Source organism: Macrotis lagotis, chromosome X (assembly GCF_037893015.1).
Source record: "Macrotis lagotis isolate mMagLag1 chromosome X, bilby.v1.9.chrom.fasta, whole genome shotgun sequence".
NCBI classification, from domain to species: Eukaryota; Metazoa; Chordata; class Mammalia; order Peramelemorphia; family Peramelidae; genus Macrotis; species Macrotis lagotis.
In genome coordinates, this window is record NC_133666.1 from 88,989,814 (window position 1) to 89,013,829 (window position 24,016).

Consider the following 24,016-nt stretch of genomic DNA (forward strand, 5'->3'; position numbering starts at 1 on the left):
GGGGCTGATGTTAAAGAAGTTGGAACAAGGAGGTGTGGAGGAAATCAAAGGTAAAGTGAAAGTGCATTTGCTTCCATGGCCTGAGGCAGAAGAAATAAAGAAGTATTATAAAGAAAAGCCTAAGATAAGCCCTACAGCACCTAGGAAAGAGATTTCAGCAGTACAAAAGGCCATCAACAAAGCAAAAGATCAGGGAGACAGCTTGATGGATCTAGGAGCTGAGTTTCAGTCATATCTTGTTATTGAGGAGCCAGATCCTTTTAAGCCAGGAAACCTTAGGCAAAGACACAAGCCACTACATATAAAAGCAGTCAGAGATCTAAAGAAGGCAGTGGGGGAAATACAGGCCAAGATCACCTTTTGTCCAATTACACTTGGAAACTCTTGCATATTCCATATTAACATGTAATGATTGGATGCAGATAGAGCATGTTTGTTGCCTGGACAATCTGTCTTTTGCATGACAGAGTTTATAGAACATTGTAGCAGATGGTTTTGAGGCATGCACAAGGTTCCAATGCCACCACATATTATGAACAGTTCAGTGGCACAGGTCAATTTTTCAATAATGTAGACCAACAATATTATGGGTTAAAGACGCATGAAAAATTGCTACCTGTGAAAAGAATGCTTGGGGATGTATTCCAACCACAAATGATAAGAAAGCACCATTCACACATATTAGACAAAGAAATGATGAGGCTTTCGTAGATTTCTTTACCCACATACTGGAGGCAGTAGGAAGAACTTTAGGAGATGCAGCAGGAATAGATGTATTAATAAAACAATTAGCATGGGCTAATGCAAATGCTGCTTGTCAGAAAGCAATGACTGGCTTAAGAAGGTATGCCACCATTGAGGAAATGATTCAAAGATGTGACAGAGTAGGGTCTCAGGTGTATCATACAGAATTAATGACAGAGGCATTTGCTAATATGTGCATCAGAAATAAAGAGAAAAGGACTTGCTTTGTTTGCGGAAAACCTGGACATTTAAAGAAAGATTGTTGGAGTGCCCAAGGAGCTAAACCCAGAAAGGTCAGGGCACATCATCTTAAAACTCTTTGCCTAAAGTGTGAAAAGGCAGGACACTGGGCCTCAGAAGGTAGACAAGGAAATGTAAATGGAGAAGGGGGCCCATGCCCTGGGGCCACTCAAGAACAAACATGGGGTATGACAGCTCAGGACCAGCAGGAGATGGAATGGAAAAATCAGTATACAGCTTTGGCAGCAAGCTGACCCATATCAAACTACTGATGGAATTTTAGGGAAATTTAGGGTGCCTCTCCATGCTTCTACTGAAGCACCTATTCACCCTTTATCATTAATGGATGAAGAATTTTCAATCATTTTGACTCCACGTAATCCTGAGTATACTCTCATTATACCTATAGAAAAGCACATGAGTGGGGAAATTTTCTCTATTGCAGTAATGAATGCTAATGATGATGATGATAGCTATATAAATGAGAAACAATGCCTAGCCAAGTTATATGTTTTCTCAAGATCTGGTATAAATAGGAATGAAAGTGAGTTGAAAAAGGGGTCAAAACAGAGAAACCACAATGAAATTATGTTTACAACTACTATTTCTTCAGAAAAACCTCATTGTGTTATACAAGTTGAAGGAATTGCTTTCTTAGACTTGATTTCCACTGGGGCAGATTGGACCATGTTCCTCACACAAAACTGGCCACAAGCTTAGCCTAAGCAGGTTGCTTATACTAACCTATTAGACATTGGAGGTCAACAATAAAAATAAATTTTTTGTCAACCCTTGAAATGGAGAAAAAATGATAAAGTAGGCACTGTCACTCCTTTCAATGTTGAAGGACTCCTACAGTATTATGAGGAAGAGATATTAGGGGCTAGAATTAGCACAGATTCTCTGAATGGGGGTGCTGTTGAGTTGGGAAGTGGAGTCTCTGAGGCAGCTCTGCAGGGGACCAAGCTTCCTCAAGCAGCAGTCCGATTGCAGGAGCACAAGCACCATAGCCAACAAAAGTGATAAGAATTCATCATTGAAGAAACAGTGGAAGTGGAGTCTCTGAGGCAGTAATGCAGGGGACCAAGTTACTTCCTCAGCAGGAGTCCATACCAACACCATGAATGGGATGCAGAGGACCTGCTTGCTGCTCCTTTTGGCCACAGTTGCCGGCCTGATTGTGCTATGTGTATTAAGCGTGACCCTGCAGCCTATACTGAGGCAGACCCTGACTCCCACGAGGAATACAGGTAGTTTCGTTTTTCATCCTACAGCCCAGGGCATTGAGACCCTTGCTCCAGCAGCAGAGGGCTGTGAATTGTCAAGCCTCCTGTGTTGCTAGCAAAAGTATCACATGCTGTTGGACAATTTGTTATGGTGATGGATACTGTTCACAAGATGCAGCAAGTCAAGGTTGTACTGGTGTTAACCACTTAGGTGATTTCAAATGCTCTTTCATTCTCTTCCATTCACTCTCTGCGGAGGGAGGGGGGAGGCAGAAGGGAAACCTTTTTTTTGGAACTTCAGAACTCAAGCTTATGTCTAAGATGGAATACAGACTTTGCTACAAGGACAAGACCCCTCCAAAAACTTATTTTAGAAATCAAGGGAACCCCATGCCTTCTTTCTGGTTTGGGGAGGAGAGGGGGATTGGGCAATGACCATGTTTTTCAATAGGTTATTGATTGGGAAGATTCATGGTTCAATCAGTTAAGAGAAAAGGAAGAAGACTTTTTTCTGGGATTGGGGAATTTAGATTTTATCTGTTAATGAAGCTGTACTTACAGCTAATATTTTGGTGTGTGTGTGTGTATGTGTATTTAAGCATCTGTAGGACTATATCTCTATATAGATTTAAACATCTATATCTCTACTAGTCTGAGGAGATGGGAAAATGTTTCTATATTCTGAGATCTGGTACTGGCCAGGTTATCAGTCTCAGTTTGGTAAATGTGATACAAGGGAGTTATTTCTTTGTCGTGCTAATGTCTAAACTCCTCTATGTGTATGTGTGTATGTGTGTGTGTGTGTGTGTGTGTGTGTGTGTGTATTTGTAATTCAGATCAGAAATAGTTAAATTTTACCTGAGTTAAAAGTTACTCCTTTTAGTTTGGGTTGTGAATTTGATTGCTTCGAAAGTTTTTTGTTGGCAAAATAAAAAGTTTGTAATCTTTGGCTGTTTGTAAGTTGGAGATAAAATTGTTTCAAGGAATTTGGGAGTATTGGTTTTGTTAAATTGACATTTGTGTATACTACTTTTGAACTTTTGTTTACAATGTATGTAGCATTCATTATGCAATAATTTTGTTTCAAGAAAAAGAAGGGGGATATGTTAGGGAATGCTTTCTATGGAAGCATTATAAACTATCATCACCTGGTGTCCTTGAGTGACAGAGCCTTGTTTAACTAAATGCCATGGGAGTGGGAGTGGATGAGGGTCTGGAAAGGATATTTAAGGGCTTGCATTCTGTTGAATAAATGGAGCACTTGTCTGTCTCCCTTGTCTGTCTGTCTCCCTTGTCTGTCTGTCTCCCTTGTCTGTCTGTCTCCCTTGTCTGTCTGTCTCCCTTGTCTGTCTGTCTCCCTTGTCTGTCTGTCTCCCTTGTCTGTCTGTCTCCCTTGTCTGTCTGTCTCCCTTGTCTGTCTGTCTCCCTTGTCTGTCTGTCTCCCTTGTCTGTCTGTCTCCCTTGTCTGTCTGTCTCCCTTGTCTCCCACCCCTTCAAAGCTCACCTGGGGAAAGGTTAAGGGAGTCCAGAAAGGAACTCAAGCGGGTGGGGGCGGGAAGGGAAATCTTCCTTTTTAGAACTTCAAAATTCAAACCTGTGATTCAGATGAAATGCATGCTTCACTGCAGGAAGGGTAAGACCCCCCCAAAAAATTGTTTTAGAAAACAGAGGACCCCCATACCTTCTTTCTGGTATGGGAAGGGGAGCTGGGAAATGACTACATTTGTCTTAGGCTACAGGTGTTTATAAATTTCAGGCCCCATTTAGCTGAGCTGAGAAAGCCCCACCCTTGGGAGGGGGGAGGGGAAAAGGGAAATGGGAAACGGGCAATGGGCAGATTAATTGTCAATTAGTTAAGAAAAAAGGAGGAAGTCTTTTTTCTGGGACTAGGAAATTCAAATTTCATCTTTAAATTAAGCTGGTGTTAATAACTAATATTTCTGTAATAGAGTAACTGGATTTGAATGTTATAAAGTTACTTAAGAATGCATTCATTTTTAACTATTGGTTGTTTATTTCAAAATCTTAATGTATATATAATAGGTTCCTAAAGAAATTCCTGAATGATTCTAAAAATCATTTTTTGACTTGTCTTAATTGATACATTAAAAAATATAAATATATGTGTGTACACGTGTATTTAAACATCAATGGGGCATTTTGACATCTCTCTACTGGCCTGGAGAGGTGGGAAAATGTTTCTATATTCTGAGTTCTGGTACCAGCCAGGATATCAATCTCACCTTCATAAATTTGATAGCAGAGAGTTGTTTCTGTTGTTTGTGCCTTTGTGTGTCTGTATAATTCAGATCTGAATTAATTGCTAAGTGTTATTCTTAAATGTTATTCCTTTTAGTTTGAGTTCTGAATTTTAATTGAGTTAAAAGGTTTAATTTTAAGGAATTAATGAAGTTGGCATCTGAGCCTATCCACTTATACCATTTAAAAGTTTGTAAGTGGCAAAGTTTAAAATGATTTCAGCTGTGACTGAAGTTTTTGTTGACCTAATATATTGGTTGAAGATTGTATCAAACTTAGGTTAATGGAGACTTTAAGGTTTAGGTTTACTAAATGTAGACAGACTACCTGTCCCCAAGAAGCTTTGAAAAGAGAGTGGGAAGGCCTTGTTAGGAAAAGGTCACCATCTTGTGTTTAAAGAAAAAGAAACTATCTGAGAGCTAAATGAAAGTAATTTAGTCACCTTTGTAACATTTTTAATAAGTCTTGGGAATATATGTTATTAAGAAAATATAATTGGGATAAACTATATGTCAATGAATTTGGAAATATTGAATCATATAATGTATCTACTGATTTCTTTTGTTGAAGAGATATTGTACTAAATTTTGTAATCTGATTTGTTTTGATGTTTGATATACATTGTCAACAATCTCATAAGGTCTTTTGTTGGTAAAGGAAGAAAGTTCCTAATCTTTTCTCATCTATCATCATATGTTTATGGAAGGGAATATATATGTATTAGTGATGGGATATTCTCTTGTAACCTCAAAGAAATACTAACAGTGTGTGGTTCTATTGTGAACATGTAAGCTATTTGAATACTGTTATGTTAAAGCCTGGAATTAATATGTGATTGTTTTGAAGGGGTGGTAAGGGAAATATCAAAAATTATAGCCCCCTTCTGGGATACATTTGTGGATTCATGCATAATAGAATGGAAATATTATTTTGTAAAATTTAATAATTAATGTTGATAATTGACTTGAATGCCTAGTTGTTTTCTTTTTACTATTGTTTCATTGCTTTGGAATCAATATGTAAACTGAAACTAAACTGTGGTTATTTTCTTTGAGGGAAAAGCACCTATGTAACATGATGATTTGAGATTTCTCTGACAATCTCTAGCCAATTGTTATTTGAAAATTTGAAATGATGGGCAACCTTTTAGCCAGAAGGAGATTTTTAGTTATTTTAAGCCTAGTTAATAACTAAATGGGTTCAATGCAACAAGTTGGTTTTATAAACAAAATGAATTGGGATTATTTTTACATCTCAAAATCAGTTTATTGCATTTCATTTATAGCACTATCCTTAGCTACATGAGCAACAACTGAATTATGATCTTTTGCCTGGATCTCTTATACCAAATTACAGCCTGGCACACTCTTGGTTCTCATTAGTACTCAAGCCACCTGTAGCTCTGGTTATAGGTAATTGTTATATTACAATATATTGATCTGCTTGACACCAGGTATGATAAAATGGAAAAGCATTATGCTACTGAAGCCATTTAGCCCTATGGGATTTTATGTTCAGATGGAGTAAGTGACTTTTGAAGGAATGACTCTAGCCTCAACTAGGGTAGGATTCTTTTAAAAGTTCCCTCACCTGGCACGTTGAAGATTATTGTCTGTGTGACTTCATAAGGGAACATATCCTTCCCTCCCTCTGTGCTCTGTAATAGCAAATTGCCATGATCATTCCAGGTGAATCATAATTAAGTTTGGGAGTGAAGCAGTGGATCAGGATAATTCCTATTGGCCAATTTAATGCCTTTTAAGGAGAGATCCATTCTTGAACTGGAATTTTTTTTTTGTTGTTGTAATCATGGCCAAAGCTAAAAGAGAAAATTTTGTTGCAAATTACTCTTTGGACATGTGCAGTTTTAAAATGCTTTTTCAGAACTTTTGTTTACAACTTGTGTGGCATCAAGAAAGGAATCTGTTATATTGGAACCCACATTCTTCTAAAAAAAGATTTTGATACTGGCTTAGGATCATACAGTATAATCCTTGCCCCCTATAGACCTGGTATTTTTCTTAATTATTAGACCTCTGTTAAATAGCCTTCTATGTTAAAATATCTTTGGTTTTTGCTTGCTCAATTTTTTTTCCTTGTGTTTTTGTTTCTCTTAGCTGTATAGCTGCAAAACCAGCCTCTGCATATGCCAGCCAGCTGTACCAACTGTAGGCCCTGCCTCAATGAAGCCCTTGCATCTCCAAAGGACTCTGAAAAGGCCCAGAAGATTCTGGTCCTAAAATGATGGGGGAGGGGTTGATGCAGAGGAAGATGAAGTGAATTTGAATGTAACAGAAAAAATTTGGGTGGAAATGTAAATTGAAGCTTGAGATGCAAATTGACTTGAAGTAGAGAATTATGTATATTGTATCCTGATCTCTTAGGCTTAACCCTCTACCTAATTCTGGGTCCAGTATAGGGGAAGGGAGTTTACCTTTTGCATGCTGCATGAGAGGCAATATATAAAAAACCTGTGCTGGATCCAGTTCAGGGCTGACTCAGTCTTCTCTGACCCTGGCCCAGCCAAGACTGCTTGGCTGTTCTTTATCTCTCACTTTCTGTCTCTCTAGCCCTTCCTATGTCTTGTAAACTTTTTAAAAAATTGTTTTATTTCCCCCTATGCTTTCCCAATCTGAATAACGATTCCTCATAGCAGAATTGAACCCAAGTAGCCAAGGGCTACAAAAGGGGGAAAAAACCCAGTTATCTTTTTTGGGGGGGTGTTTATTATGAGGCAATGGGATTAAGTGACTTACCCAAGGTCAAGTAGCTAGGTAGTTACTATGTGTCTGGGCCCGGATTTGAACTGTGTTTCTCCTGATTCCAGGGTCCATGATCTATCAGCTACTCTACCTAGCTGCTCAAAACCCAGTTATTATTGAATGGAAAACAGAGAGAAGGAAGAAGGGAAGGAATACTCAGAGATTGAGAAATAGTGAGAGACAGAGGTAAATATGGAGATGAAGACAGAGAGAATTAGAGATTTTAATTATAAAAATATTTTATTTGCTTTCCAATTACATACAATGATAGTTTGTATCAATCATTTTTACAAGGTATTCAGTTTTACAATTTCCCCCTCCCTCCCTTCCTCCCCCCTCCCCCCCAAGAGAAGCAAACTGATATAGTCTTTACTTTTGCTTCCAGGATATGCAAAAATCTGAATTGAATGTGCTGAGAGAAGAAATAGATCCCAAAAGAAAGAAAACATTAGAGAAAGCAAAGTTATGTAATACATAGGACAACTTTAAAAATTGAAGTTAATCTTTCCTCTTGGTTTAAATTCCACAGTTCCCTCTATGTATACAGATGGTTTTCTCCAGAACAGATCCTTAAGTTTGTCCCTGCTTATTGCACTGATGGAGTGAGCAAGTCTATCAAGACTGAAGCATAGAGGGGTAGCAGTGGATAGAGCACTATCTCTGGAACCAGGAGGACCTGAGTTCAAATTTGCCTCACACACTTAACAGCTACCTAGCTCTGTGACCTTGAGAAAGTTACTTTTAACCCCATTGCCTTAAATAAGAAAAGGAAAAAGTTTGAATCGGAGAGATGTTTTCTTTATTTACTTAAACCAGGAAGAGTTAAAACAGAGAAAGAAAATTATAGACCTATGTACCTGATGAAAACAGATGCCATAAACTGATACTGAGTGAGATGAGCAGAACCAGACAAACAGTGTACACCCTAACAGCAACATGGGGGTGATGATCAACCTTGATGGACTTGTTCATTTCATCAGTGCAACAATCAGGGACAATTTTGGGCTCTGTGCAATGGAGAACACCATCTGTATGCAGAGAAAGAACTGTGGAGTTTGAACAAAGACCAAGGACTATTACCTTAAATTTAGGGGAAAAAAACCTGATATCTTATTGTCTGATCTTACTATCTCTTATACTTCATGTTTCTTCCTTAAGGATATGATTTCTCTCTCATCACACTCAATTTGGAGGATAACATGGAAACATGTAAAGACTGACCAATTGCTCTCTGTGGGGGTGGGGGAGGGAAAGTAAGATTAGGGGGAAAATTGTAAAACTCAAAATAAATCAAACCTTTAATATAAAAATAGAAAATAGATGTCAAAACCTTAAACAAAGTCTTAGAAAAACAATTACAACAAGGTATCATTAGGATAACGCACTATGAAAGAGTAGGATTTATTCCAAGGATACAGGGTTGGTTCAAAAATAGGAAAACTGTTAGGTTTGTTGTTGATATAATTCATTATACTATCAGAAATTCTATGATTTTGTCAATAGATGTTGAAAAAGCTTTTGAAAAAAATACAGAACCCATACCTACTAAAAACACTAACGACTGGAGAAATAGTGTGTTCCTTAGAATAATAAGCAGCATCTGAAACCATCAACAAGGATTATATACAACATGGATAGGCTTGAGGCATTCCCAATAAGATCAGGGGTGAAACAAGGATGCCCATTATCACCACTACTATTCAATATCATATTAGAAATCTTAGCCTCAGCAATAAGAGGAGAAAAAGAAATTGAATGAATTAGAATTATGAAGGAAGAGACAAAACTCTCACTGTAGATGACATGATGGTATACATACAGAATCATAAAAAATTACCTAAAAAACTACTCGAAATAACAACTTTAGTAAAGTGACAGGATAAAAATAAACCCTCATAAATCCTCAACATTTCTATATATGACAAGCAAGATACAGCAGAAAGACTTAGAAAGAAAAATCCCATTAAAAGTGACCTCAGACAATATAAAAATACTTGGGAGTCTACCTGACAAGGCAGACTCAAAACCTTTTTGAAAGCTATCACAAAATACTTCTCACACAAATAACATCAGATTTAAATAACTGGGCAAACATCAGCTTATCATGGATAGTTCAAGCTAATATAAAAAAATGACAATTCCACCAGAACCAAACTACCTGTATAGTGCCCTACCAATCAAAATTCCAAAAAATTCTTTAATGATTTAGAAAAAGTTGGTAGTAAATTTATATGGATAAATAAATATTCAGAATTTCCAGGAATTCAATTAAAAAAGTACATAAGAATGTGGCTTAGCCCTAACAGATCAAAACTTATATTAGAAAGCATTAGTCATCAAAACTGCCTGGTATTGGCTAAGAAATACAGTGGTGGATAAGTGGACTAGACTAGGTGCAATACCAGGAAAGTACAATAATCTGCTGTTTGATAAACCCAAAGTGTCTGGCTATTGGGATAAAAACTATTTGATAAAAACTGTTGGGAAAACTGGAAGTTAGTATAGAAGAAACTTAGATTAGACCAACACCACACACCCTATGATAAGATCCAAATGGATACAGGATTTAGGCATAAAAAACAATATTATATGCAAACTAGAAGATCAAGGAGTAGGTCACCTGTCAGATCTATGGAAAGGGAAGCAGTTTATGAACAAGGAAGAGATGGAGAACATCATTAAAACAAACTAGATAATTTGGAATATATTAAATTGAAAAGCTTTTGCAGAGACAAAAACACTGTAACCAAGATCAAAAGAAATGTAGTAAACTGGGAAACAATTTTTGCAACTAGTATTTCTGACAAAGGTCTCATTTCTAAAAATATACAGAAAACTGAGTCAAATTTTCAAAAAAACAAGCCATTCAACAATTGCCAAATGGTCAAAGGATATGCAAAGGCAATTTACAGCTGAGGAAATCAAAGCAATCCATAGCCATATGAAAAATTGCTCCAAATCATTACTTATTTGAGAAATGCAAACTAAAGCATCTCTTAGATACCACCTGGCAGCTCTCAGATTGGCCAATATAATCAGAAAGGACAATGACTAATGTTGGAAGGGATGCGAGAAATCTGGGACACTAATACATTGTTGGTGCAGCTGAGAACTCATCCAACCTTTCTGAGAGTAATTTGGGATTATGCCCAAAGAGTAACAAAAATGTGCATACCCTTTGATCCAGCAATACCAGCACTGGGTGTATACCCTGAAGAGATGAGGAAAAATGGTAAAAACATCACTTGTACAAAAACATTCATAGCAGCCCTGTTTGCGGTGGCAAAGAACTGGAAATTAAAGGCTTACCAAACGCTGGTATATGCATGTCGTGGAACACTATTTTTCTATTAGAAACCAGGAGGAATGGGAATTCAAGGAAGCCTGGAGCAATTTGCATGAACTGAGGGTAAGTGAGATGAGCAGAATGAGAAAAACATTGTCCACCCTAACAGTAACATGCAGGTGATGATCAAACATGATGGACTTCCTCATTCCATCAGTGCAACAACCAGGACAATTTTGGGCTATCTGCAGTGGAGAATACCATCTGTATCTAGAGAAAGAACTGTGGACTTTGAACAAATACCAAAGACTATTATCTTCAAATTAGAAAAAATAAACCCTTATCTTATTATGTAATTTTGCTATTTCATACTTTATTTTTCTTCCTTAAGGATATGATTTCTTTCTCATCACATTCAACTGAGATCAATTTATACATGGAAAGAATGTAAAGACTAACAGAATGCCTTCTTCTGTGGGCGGGTGAGTGGAGGGAAGCAAGAATGGGGGAAAAATTGTAAAACTCGAAAATAAATAAAATCTTTAAAAAAAGTTCGAATCAGAAAGATGTTTTCTTTACTTATTTTCATCCATTTGTACATGTATATCTCCAAGTTACAAAGTTTCCCTCCACCCTGCCTTCCCAACCCCCCTCACCATTTGTGAACAGTCAGGTTAGCATTTTACATACATATTTCGTTAAACATATTGACAAATTAGTAATTTTGGGTATGAAGAATTAGGATTAAGAGAAAGAGATACATAAAAGATAATTTTTACAAAGTGTTCATCAGATTCGGTATGGGTGTTGTTTTCCTGTGTCTTTTTGTTTTGTTTTGTTTTTCTTCTTCTGGTTAGGGATAATATTATCCATAATCTGTCAAATACAGTTGTCCTTGCTCTCTGGACTGCCAGGAGGGGATGCTTCCATCAAGATTGGTCATCTCATTATGTTGATGTGTAAATTGTTCTCTTGGCTCTACTCCCTTCCCTCAGCATCAGATCCCCTGTCATTCCATTCTTCTCTAGAGTCCAACCATCTATCATTTCTTATAGAACAATAATATTCCATAACATTCATGTACCATAACTTGTTTAGCCATTCCACAATTGATAGGCATCCCCTCAACTTCCAATTCTTTGCCACTACAAAAAGTGCTGCTATGAATATTTTGGAACATGTAGGACTTTTCCCAATTTTTCCAATTTCTTCTGGATATAGTCTTAAAATTAGAATTACTGGGTAAAAGGATATGGACACTTTTATTGTTCCTTTGTCATAGTTCCATATTGCTCTCCCAGAAGGTTGGATCCCTTCACAACTCCACCAGCAATGCATCAATGGCCCAATACTCCCACAACCTCTCCAACACTGATCATCTTTCCTTTTTCTCAGTTTGGCTAATCTAATATGTGTGATGCAGGGGAAGATGAAGAGAATATGAATGTAACAGAAAGAATTTGGGTAGAGATATAAATTGACTTGATGTAGAGGATTATGATTGTAACACAAATAATTGTAATCTTCGGTGGGGACCCTCCCCATTCTTAAAGTACTACTGTTTAATGTAAAATTTGTATCCTGATCTCCTTTGCTTACCCTCTACCTAATTCTGGGTGAGGTATAGGGGAAGGAAGTTCACCTTTTGCTTTCTGGATGACAGGCAAGACATGAAAACCTGAGCTGGACTCCAGATCAGGGCAGGCTCAGTGTTCTCTGACCATGGCCCCTTGGCTGGTCTTTTATCTCTCTCTCTCTCTCTCTCTCTCTCTCTCTCTCTCTCTCTCTCTCATTCCTATATCTTGTTACCTTTCTTAACACAAATTTCTGTTTTATTTACACTCATGCTTTTCCAGTCTGAATAAATGATTCCTTATAAGGAGTACCAACCCAAGTAGCCAGTGGCTACAGCTATGACATGATACCACATTATTATTTTAATTTCCATTTCTTTAATCAATAATGATTTGGAGAATTTACTGATATGATTATATAAAGCTTTAATTTCTTCATTTGAAAACTGTCTATTCATAGCCTTTGATCATTTATCAAATGGGGAAAGATTTCTGATTTTATAAATTTGATGCAAATTTCTATATATTTCAGAAATGAGACCTTTGTCAGAACTCCTTTTTGTGAAAACTGTTTTCCAGCTTTCAGCTGTCCCGTTAAGTAAAAACAGAACTAGATGAAGCAAGACAAAGACAGACAGAGAGAGAGAGAGAGAGAGAGAGAGAGAGAGAGAGAGAGATGGTAAATACCAACAGACCAATAGAAGAATCCATTGTGGTGGATGTGGGTAAGAATCAAGTGTTATCCTTTCACAAGACTGAGAAAGGGTATTGCAAGAATAGTATAGGTTTCTGGGAGAATAATACATTAAAACAGCCATGATGTCTAATCATTATGGAAACTGAAAAGATGCCACTCTGTTCTATAGCAAGCTGAAGGAACAACAAAAGGAAAAGTAATTAGAAAGGAATTGGAGTAATTTGTGAGCTAAAAGCCCCTCACCATACTTCAAGTAGCCTTTCTGGGAGGGAAAGTGTGGTGGTGAAAGTTCTGAATTAGCTCAAACTGTTGCACCTGTTCTATGAGGTGGGCATGCCCTAAGACTGTCCCTCCAATGTTGGGGGCCTGTCAGGACTCAGAGAGGGAGCAGCAGGTGTCTTCTACTATATAATCTTGTATGTTATGAGGATTTGGGGTGTGTCTCTCTAAGAGGCACCGATCTTTGCAAGAGCCCTTAAGAAATGGATTAATTCTTCCCACACTCCAGTAAGCATAGGCTTCTTTCTTTTTCTACTTAGAGCCAATTTCTCCTTCCCACAAATCAGTTTAAGAGAGGGAAAGTTTGGAGGGACTCCAGGCTGCTAGAACTATTTCCTAAGCTGTGCTGAGGGTAGAGAATATGCTGGGTGTTTATAATATTGGAAAATGAGGAAGAGATAAGAGGCCCCAGATGAGGGAGAGCTAGAATAGGGACACCTGGAAATTACAGAGCCAGCCAGCTGGTTGTCATAGTGCTTAGAGCACTGTCTCAGAGACAGAGAGACACACATGGAACCACAGGGTAGGTGAGCAAGAGAGTAAAGGAAGAAACCATTGTGGTGGAAAATGAGGAAGAGATAAGAGTCCACAGGTGAGGCAGAGGTACAGAGGGAAGAGACACTTAGCCAGGAGAGGATAATCCCCCTGGGTGTCCTGGTGGGTAGAGGACACTTATGAGAGTATTTGCCTCCATATTCTAGCATAGCTGCTGACAAACTACGTTATCTTGAAGAAATCATTTCATTGCTGTCAGCCTAAGGTTTTTCATCAGTAAATGCTTTGGGCTGGATGTAAAGGTGTCTAACAACATTCTAGTTCTTTAATTCCCTGGGTGCCCAGGGAGGAAAAGGATGTTCCCTTGGATTAAGTTAGAGAGAGAGAGAAAAAGAGACATACAGGGAGTGAGAGAGAGAATTAGAGGGAATAAGATATCTAGGATGAGACACAGCCAGAAGGAAGCATCCACAGGAAATAGAAGAGTACAAGTTGGGAGGAATACATAGAGCTAAACATCCAGGTTTCTTAATGACTACTTCTTGGAAGTTAAAATGACCCGATTTCAAATTCTCATTAATATTAAGAATAAATGTTTGACCCTGGGCCATTCGTTCTCTGTATAACAAAGTGACCTGCTGTTTTAACATAATGTAGTTGGGTCCTTCCAGCTCTAAAGTTACAATCATAGTCATAACAGGGGAAAAAGAAGCAACCACTTATTCATGGGTTGGTATAAGACTAAGGAGAAAAAGATGTTAAGAATGAGAGGAAGAGACAAACAATGATAGGCAAATAGAGGGAAAGAAACAAGAGAAAAGGAACAGAAATACAGTGCAAAGGAGAGCCAATATAGTGCAGCAGGTGAACAAAAGGGTAAGGAGACTCAAGGAACAGTAGAGATTGAAAGGCAAAGGATCCCCAAGGAGATTAGGGGGGGCAGCATGATAGGAAAAGATTTGAATTAGCAGTAGTGGTTTTGAGTTCAAAACCTGGTGCTAAGTGTCAAATTTTGTTATCTCCTGAAATTCCTGGGACCTCTCTCAGCCTCTGTTTCCCCCTCTGTAAAATGATAGAACTAGCCTTGATGGCCTCTAAAGGTTTCTCCAGCTCTATTTTTCTTGAGTTTTTTCTTTGTGAGGAACTGAATTTATGTTTGCTATATGTTTACATAAAGAGCTTGGGATGAGACAGGGAAACTAGCCTTGGAGAGAAGAGGAGTAGAAGGGAGGTCTGTTATAAATGAATGAAAGAAAAACGTGCTAGAGAGAAAATCGTAGATTTTTATTCATGAATCCTGCAGAAAACGGTTACCTCACCTGAAGTGAGGCACATAGTAGCATTCAAATATCAGGTCATTTATGGTCTTTAGAAATTATTTACCTTTCCTCTTGGATTTTCAAAGGCTCTCAGAGTTTCAGTTGCAATCTAAGAGGCCCACCCATTCCATGACATTCCCGTAATATGATCCCCCCACATCATATGATGCATGAGATGCTGATGAACCCCAATTGCCACAGGGGATGTGTGGGATAATACTCAATTACCTAATTTCACAAACTCAGTTGCATTAGGTCAAGATCTCTAGGTCACTCTTGACCAGTTGAGAACCTGTCTTGGATTTGCCATCTCTGGAGTGGGAATAGGAAAACTCCCCCAGGTTTGTGACTGACTGGGCCACCCCCTTTGTAATGGATTCCCTAAGGGCATTCACCCTACATTCATCACAAAGTCCAAGTGGGTTGTGTTTGAAAGGAATTGTGTTGGGGGTGTCAATGCAAAGCTATGCTCCCCTCCTGTGCCCCAGATTCAATTGGGTTTTGTCAGAAAAGATGAACTGATTGAATGGGGTAGGGCAGTGTGGGGAATGGGAGGAGCATCAGGCTCCTGTCCTGGTCTAGGTCCTCCATGCTTTTTCCCCTATATGGTTTCAAGTAATGGCAGCAGATCAGAAAATGACCAGAAACCCATTTGAACCTCAGGAAGCTGAGGAGAAGCCCCAGTCACAAGCAGATAGTGGGAAATGTACCCAAGCAGGCCCTACTGGATCTTGTTCTTGTGGCCTCCTGGGCTCTGAAGATGGCCCACTAGGAAGCCAGACTTGTAGCCTTTGTTCCAACATTTAGTGTAAAAGAATCCGCACATTTGCTGGCTGGGTGGTGTTGCCCTTAATAGAAAAGGTTAGAATAAGATGCTTCTCCCAGCAGGTAATGGGTTGGTGTACTGTAAAAAGACTAGAAGGTTTTCAATGATGAGCATCAGGTCCAAACTCCTCATGGCACAGGAAAGGAAACTGGGAATCAGAGGAGGGACCACGTGTCCAGAAGAGCAGAGCTGGGATCTGTATGGGAATCTCTTGCCTGCCAGGATAGCTGCCTTTCTGCTGACCATCATCCTGCTGTGCCAGCCAAGGTTCTTGTGCCCAGTGAAGATCCCTCAGAAATACCCTTCAGCTGCAGGTTTACACTCTTCCCTGTACTCTGGGCAGGTTGCCCATAGACCTAGGGGTTCTGGGGGCTTGTCCTGATGACAAGGGTTTAAGAGAAAGACAAGAAATTTTAGGCCAGTGTGTGCTATACAGGGTGAAACTCCACAAGTCCCATGACCTCTCTAAATGTGTTTCTCTAGCCTTCCAGCTTCAGTATTCCCCTGGCCCTTGAAGGTGGAGGACTAGACCAGGTCTGTTTCCTGCCCTCTGGAAGTTCACAGCCTAGGGGGGGACAAGGAGTAGGCAGAGGTAATACTATGGGAATTCTTACGTGGTGAATGAAGACAGGTACAAGAAGGTCTTTTTGGCTTGGGCATCAGGGAAGGCTTCCTGGAGGTAAGCAGCCTTTGACCTTGTAATTCAAGGATTAGAAAGTGGGCAGGAACAGACACCAGAGAAGAACTGTGTTTCTTGAGAGTCCTTTGCTTAAAGGGTCCCTCCTGGGAGGATGTAGGTTTCCCCTATTCACCTTTACTGTTTGCAACTGGACCCATAGTCCCCTACTACCCCATGTAGCTATGGCTGTCAATAGGTCAATAATTCCTTGTTCAGCATTGCAGTTGGTATCTAAAAATTTCTGTCAGCCAGTCAGAAACATTGGGAAACAATCCCTTAAATGGATTCAGGTATGAAAAATAACAGTAACAATCGTAATCAGGTCAGTGCAAAGCCTTATTTTGGGCAATGGGGAAGAAGAGGAAGATTAGAGAGAAAAAGGGAAGTCAACACACAATTCAGGCATGCACAGTAAGATACAGAGTCAATCATGGAAGGGCAGTCCTGCACGGAGAAGCAGAGAGACATAAGTACCTTCATCAGGATGGGGTGCTCCTCCTGGAGGGGAGGGGGCCCTTCTACTATAGGGGGATATGTGCTCCAAAGGACTCTTCTCAGACTGAAGTTCTTATATTATGAGTTCGGATGGTCTGCCTTAAGGAGGACCAGTTGCTGAGCAAGAGTCAAAGGAAAAAAAAGTTTGATTTTGGAAAATCTGTTATCGGGGAGAATAAAATCAAGCTGGTGGTAAGCAACGTCTTATTACGGAAACAAAAATAACCTCACCTTCAAAAATGTTATTGTCAGTATTATTCCATGACTGTGTGCTGTAGCTTCACAGCATCCTTAAGGAGAAACTATATTTTAAATGTTATTTTATTTTTTCCTCAGTGACATGCAAAAAACAAGTTTCAACATTCACTTTGAAAACCTTGAGCTTCAATTTCCCTTGCTTCCCACCTTCCCTCATTCCTCCTCATTGAGATTGCAAGTTGCTTGGTAGAGGTTAAAAATGTGCAGTCTTAAAAAATATTGTAATTGTCCTGTTGTAAAAGTAAATATAATACCCCCCCAAAGAAAGAAAACTGAAGAAAAATTAAATGAATAAAACAGTATGCTTTAATCTGTATTCAGACACCATGAGCTCTGGCTTTGGCATGGATGGTATTCTTCATCACAAGTCCTTCAGAGTTATCTGGGTCACAGCACTCCTGAGAAAAGGTAGGTAGATGATCATGCAGAGTTGATCACCCTGCAATATTGTTGTTACTCCATAGACAATATATTTCAAGGGAAAACCACCTTCATGATCTCAAAACCATCTGGCTTCATGAAGAAACAAAATATTCCTTGCACATGATATAATGATATACTTTAAGATTCCTAGAAAATCTACTAAAAACCTACTTGAAACAATTAACAATTTTAGCAAAGTTGCAGGATATAAAATAGACCCTTATAAATCATCCACAGGACTATATACTACTAAGAAAGACCAGTACTTAGGTTAGAAAGAGAAAGTCCAGTTAAAATTTTATGTAAACACCATAAACACAGTGAAATCTACCTTCCAAAGTAAACCAAAACACTATACAAACACAGTTACAAAAAACAATTTATACAAATAGAGTCAGATCTAAACAATTGGAAAAATGTCTTTTGCTCAGGGACAGGCCAAGCTAACATAAAAATGACAATTATACCTAGATTGATCTACTTATTCACTAACAAATCAGTCTGCCAAAATATTATTTTACAGAGTAAGAATAAATGTATCAAAATTCATTGGGGGGTACAAAGGATACACAATATAAAGAGAATTAATTTTTAATATGCAAAGGAAGGTGGCCTACCCATGCAGAAATGGAAAGTAAAAAGTGACAGTCATCAAAACTCTTTGATACTAGCTAAGAAAGAAAATGGTATATCAGTGGAAAAGAGCAGATACTAAAGAAACAGTAGTAAATAACTATAGGAATCTACTCTTTGATAATAAGAATTCTTTAATTAACAAAAAATGTTGAGAAAACTGGAAAATAGTATGGAATAAAATAGGTATAACCCAATGTCTCACTCTATACCAAGAGAATGTCTAAAGGTCTAGATGATTTCATCATAATGGGTGATACCAAAAGCCAATCAGGAGAACAAAGAATAGTTCATCTGCTATATCTATGGAAAGGGAAGGAGTTTATGATCAAACAAAAGATGGAAAACATCTTAAAATGCAAAATGGATAATTCTGATTACACTAAATTTAAAAAATTGTCCTCAAATAAAACCAAATCAACTGAGAATAGAAGTAATGCAAAAAAGTGGGAAGCAATTTTTACAGCTAATATTTCTGATAAAGGCCTCATTTCTAAAACATAGAGAGAACTGAGTCAAATTTATAGGAATATGCATCATATCTCAAATGACAGTCAAAAGATATCAACAGGTAATTTCTTTACATCAAGAAATTAAAGTTATCTATAGTCAGAAAAATTGCTCCAAATAACAAATGATCAGAGAAATACAAATGAAAACAACTCACAGATAGCAACACATCAATCACACCCATCAGATTGGCTGATATGACAAAAATGGAGAATGATTAATGTTGGAAAGGATGGGGGAAATGGAAACACTAAGGCTCTCTCACTGGAGTTGTGAACTGATTCAAGAATTCTGGAGAGAAATCTGTAACTCTGGCGGAAGGCAATCAAACTGTGTCTGCCCTTTGATCCACCAATATCTCTACTAAGTCAATCTCCCAAACAGATCATATTGAAGGGGAAAAGATCTATATGTAGAGAAATATTTATAGCAGCTCTTTTTGTAATGGCAAAGAATTAGAAATTGAGAGGAGGCCCATCAATTGGGAATAACTCAACAAATCTCAGTATATGAGTGTGAATAGTGTATTGTTCTATAAGAAATGGTGAGGAGGTACAATTCAGAAAAACCTAGAAAGACTTACATATGCTAGTGCTTAATGAAGTGAGCAGAAAAAGGAGAACATTGTACACATACCAGGGATGATCAACTATGATCTAACCTAATTATTCTCAGGAATCCAATGAGTAAAGACAATTAAAATGTCATTCACATCCAGAATTTAAAGTATGGAGTCTGAATGCAGATCAAAGCTTACAGTTTTCACTTTTTAAAATTTGTTTTATGTATTTTTTTACTATCTCAAGTTATTTCCTTTTGTTGTGACTTCTTTTTCAACATCACTAATATGAGAATTTGTCAGATATGGTTCACATATGACCAATATTAGATTATTCGTTTTCATGAAGGGGGAGGAAAGGGAGAGAGGCAGAAAAATGCAGAATTCTAAATCCTACAAAATAACATGAACAAAGTTAAAAACTATCTTTACAAGTAATTGTAAAAAAATAATGGTAAAACATAAGACTAATTAAAAGAGATAGGTAAGGAAACATTATCTTGCTAAGAGATATGATAGACAATTAAGCAATATCAATACTGTGTTTCTGATAAAGGAGTCATTTCTCTTATATAGAGAACTGAGTCATCTTTATATAAATAGGAGTCATTTCAGAATTGCTGAATGGTCGAATGATCTGAACAGGCAGTTTTAAGATGAAGAACTCTAAGCTATCTTCAGGCATATGAAAAAGTGTACTGAATAATTTTTAATAGAGAAATGCAAATCAAACAATGGTGATGTACTACCTCATGCCTTTGATTTTATTTGTCTAACTTATATCATTGACTCATTTGCATGTGGAAGTAGGAGGGAAGGGAGGAAAGTAGAACAATGTGGAACTCAAAATCTTACAAAAATGCATGTTGAAAACTATCTTTGCATATAATTAGAAAAAATGAAATACAAATAATAAATGAATGCTAAAATATGTCAATCTGTAATTGATAAAATAAAATATCAGGGTGAGAAAAGAAAGCAAGAAAAATTTTTGTGGAAAGGATATTCAGGACATATTCTCAGAAACTGAGTAATTCAACCACACATTCAAAGAAACCTCAAAGAAAAGTATAGCTTGACTAGAAATTCAGCTACCATTTCACAAAGAAAAGAAGGAAGATGATACTAAAGGAGTGAAAATTATGTCAAAATTTGAATAAGAGAGATAGTTGTGTTAAATGCAGAAAATAACATGACCTAAGGGAAACAATTAAAAAGCGAATTGCCCACTTAGAACAAGAAGTACAAAACTTCATTCTGTGTAGAAAACTCCTTCAATACTAGAATGTACCAAAAATATAAAATAATGATTTCAAAAATCAAGATGATACTTTAAAAAATTAAAAGAGTATACAATTAGAGAAATATGGGCTATTTCAAATTAATAAACATGCAACCAATTGATGACAGAACATTATAGCATTTTTGAATACCTGAAAAAGCATAAAATAGAATAACTAAACTATATAAAATAATTGGGATTGTAGCTGCAAAGACAATCTCAGGAAACTCTGTGAACCCAATTACCCAATATACTTCACACAAATAATATCATATCTAAATAATTGGAAAACTATCAATAATTTACATCATCTTTGGTATACCTATCATTGTTACTGCATAGAGATAGAAATAATCAAAAGCAAATTCATATCAGAAAATAAAATTCAGTTCTACTGACAACATATTGTCAAACTCTTAAAAGTTCAGTAAAAGAAATTATAACCTCTCCCAGCCAAAGTGGGAAAGTTGTGAAGTTTCATCTGATATCCCTTAGATAGTCTAGTGACTATTATTTGTTAAGAATTAGTAGGGAGGGGTCAGCTAGGTGGTACAGTAGAGAGAGCACGAGCCCTGGAGTCAGGAGTTCCTGGGTTCAAATTTGGCCTCAGATACTTCATAATTACCTAGTAGTGTGACCTTGTGCAAGTCACTTAACCCCACTACCTTGCCAGAAACAAATTTTAAAAAATTAAAATAAATTAGTAGGTAGGGATAGCTAGTTGTTTCTATGGATAGAGCAAGAGTCTTGCAATAAAGAAAACCTGAATTAAAATCTTGACTCAGATACTTTATAAACACCTAGCAATGTGACCTTGGGCAAGTAAGTTAACTCCACTGCCTTGCAAACCCCCCCCAAAATTATTTTTAATTAATAAAGAATTAGTAGTTAGAAAAGATGTATTTTAGAATCAAATATTCACTAGGAGAATAACAGTTTTAATGGGATACATGTAAAGGTCCAGAATGTAGCATTTGTGCTGCTTATCATGCTTGTCTAATATTCAATCAGCTTATCATTTTCAGTGGTAGTTGCTCCCTTTTCTAGCCCTTAAAACTAATATTGGCAGACTGTATTCTAAAGTCCCCCGAAAAAGGCCAGGTTGACTTCCCCTTCCATTCTCCTATTTACAGAGCAGATGAAGGGAGGAGTTTTAAAACTACCACATATTTGTTTAGATATTCTTTAGCACATATGTACATGTGGTGAAATTTATCTCTAATAACTCTATTTGAATATATGAAAATTTATTCTATGTGAATTTCAGCCAAAATTGTTACCCACAAACAAAATAATTATATACTGCTCTAATATGTGATCAATGAAGTTTTGCTATTTGAGATTGAATTTGTGGCAGTTTAATTTGATCTGCTTCTTACTTTGAAACTTTAATCTGTATGCAGAGTTTATCAGTTGTCTTTTGGAATATGAAGAACATTTTTCATCATGAGCCATTTGCAACCATCTTGGATCACCATCTTCATCAGAATAACTGTCTTTCACAGTTGATGATCTTGCAGTATTTTTCCTGCAGTGAACAATGTTCTGGTTCTTCTCATTTGACTTTGCATGAGTTCAAATAAGCCTTCCCAGGTTTTTTGGAATCAATCCTGCCTGTCTTTCATTGTAGCACAATTATATTTCAGTTCAACCATGCACGTCAACCTGTTCAGTCATCCTTCAGCTGATGGCTGTTTCCAGACCTTTGTCACCACAAATAGAGCTTCCATGGATGTTTTTGTACAAATAGTTTTTTTTTTCTTTGATCTCTGGCATACAGGTATGGTAGAAATATTTCTGGGATGCACAGACTTCTAGGTCAATTATTGTGAACCTGCTGAAAAATACAGCTGAGAAATGTAGCCGGGGAATATCCTCACTTTATGTAGGGGGACCATTGTGCAGACCCTTGTATAGAGCAGTTTTAAAGTAATGTCAATTTACCCATGGATGGGGAAAAGAGGAGGAGGGGATAGGTACCCCGGTAGGGGAGAGACCAGCACATGACTGAAGGGCACATGTGGGGTGGGAAAAGAAGCCAGAACATGAGGAACAGATGCTTGTTGGGGCCAGCCTCATGAGGCCCTGCCTGGAGATGAAAGGAAGAACATTCCAGCAGGCACACAGCTGGAGGCCAGACACGGAAACATTCAAGAGAGGACAAGTGCCAGGGAGGGGACCCTGGACAGGCACACTGGATCCATAGAAGACTGACACAAGACCAGTATGTAGGGACCAAAATCTCCCACTGGTGGGAAGACTGAAATCAAGGTCTCTTCTCTCATCATAGAGGTCTCAAGCCAAGCCCTGATCCATGAGTAGGACTGGTTGTTGCTCTGCAGGTTTGTTTTTCTCTTTCACATGCAGGATTTTTTAAAAGGCATTTTTGGGGATGTATTGGGTTGGTGGGTGTTAGGAGGACACAGAGCCTCAATCTGAGGGGCAGGAGCAGAAAGGTAATCTATGGCCAAGGTTACAGAGGGGCTTTTTGTAATGCAGATTTCTTTCAGAGTTCCTTACATAATATCCAATTTACATAATGTGACATTATAGAAAACAAGATCTTTATTCCTATTCCAATTCAGCTTTCTTCAGAGCCCTCTCATATCTAAGGTTCTAAGATTCTATTTATCTTACTGAATCCTTATTTCTTTTTTAGTTAGATTTAACCAGCTCTGAGAAGGAAAGTTGAAGGAAAGTCTTACACTACTATTATTTTACTGTCTGTTTTCTCCTGTAATTAATTTACTATCACCTTTGACAATCTGAATCCTAGGCCATTTCCTACATATTATCTTTATTATTGATATTACTTCATTTTCTATGGTTCTTTTGAACAAGTTGTGGTCTTCCTGCTTGCCCCTTTTAATCAGGGCTCTTTAGGATTTCAGTTGTCTGAGATCTTCATTGCTACCCTTTCATTTTTACTTCAGATGAGGACTAATAATTTCTCCTCCAGTCCCTTTATTTTAACTGTATTTATTGCTTTGTCTTAATATATTTCTTTTAAGAAGAAAACAAAACATATGGTAAGAGTCTGGTTTCTAATCCATTTTGCTACACATTTCCATTTCATAAGGGAAATCATATTATTCACACAGTTATGATTACTAGCTACCTTCTTCCCTTCATTCCATTTTCTTGTTTCTCCTTCTCTCTCTCCCTTCCCACCATCTCTCTTCCTCTCCATCTCTTTCTACTGTCCCTCTTCTAAAGTCTCTTACATGTAACTATTGGCCTTCTTTTACCTGGTTCACCCTTTTTGTCACCACTTTTATTTTGTATTATCCTCTACTTCTACTTACCTATAAGATAAGATAGATTTTGATGACCACATGAGTCTGTATATATTTTTCTTTTATGAACCAACTTAGCTGTGTGAAGTTTGACCATGGCCCTCCTCTTCCATTTTCCATTCCACTATGAAAGTTCTTATTTGCTCATCTATTTTATGTGAGATCAATTTCCCA

At 37.6% G+C, this 24,016-nt stretch overlaps 1 long non-coding RNA gene across 4 annotated transcripts in view; it reads right to left on the reverse strand.

The window, feature by feature from the left end:
* The window catches only part of LOC141496921 (uncharacterized), a 1,073,688-nt gene that overhangs the window by 906,827 nt on the left and 142,845 nt on the right, over positions 1-24,016 (reverse strand). The window lies entirely within an intron of this gene.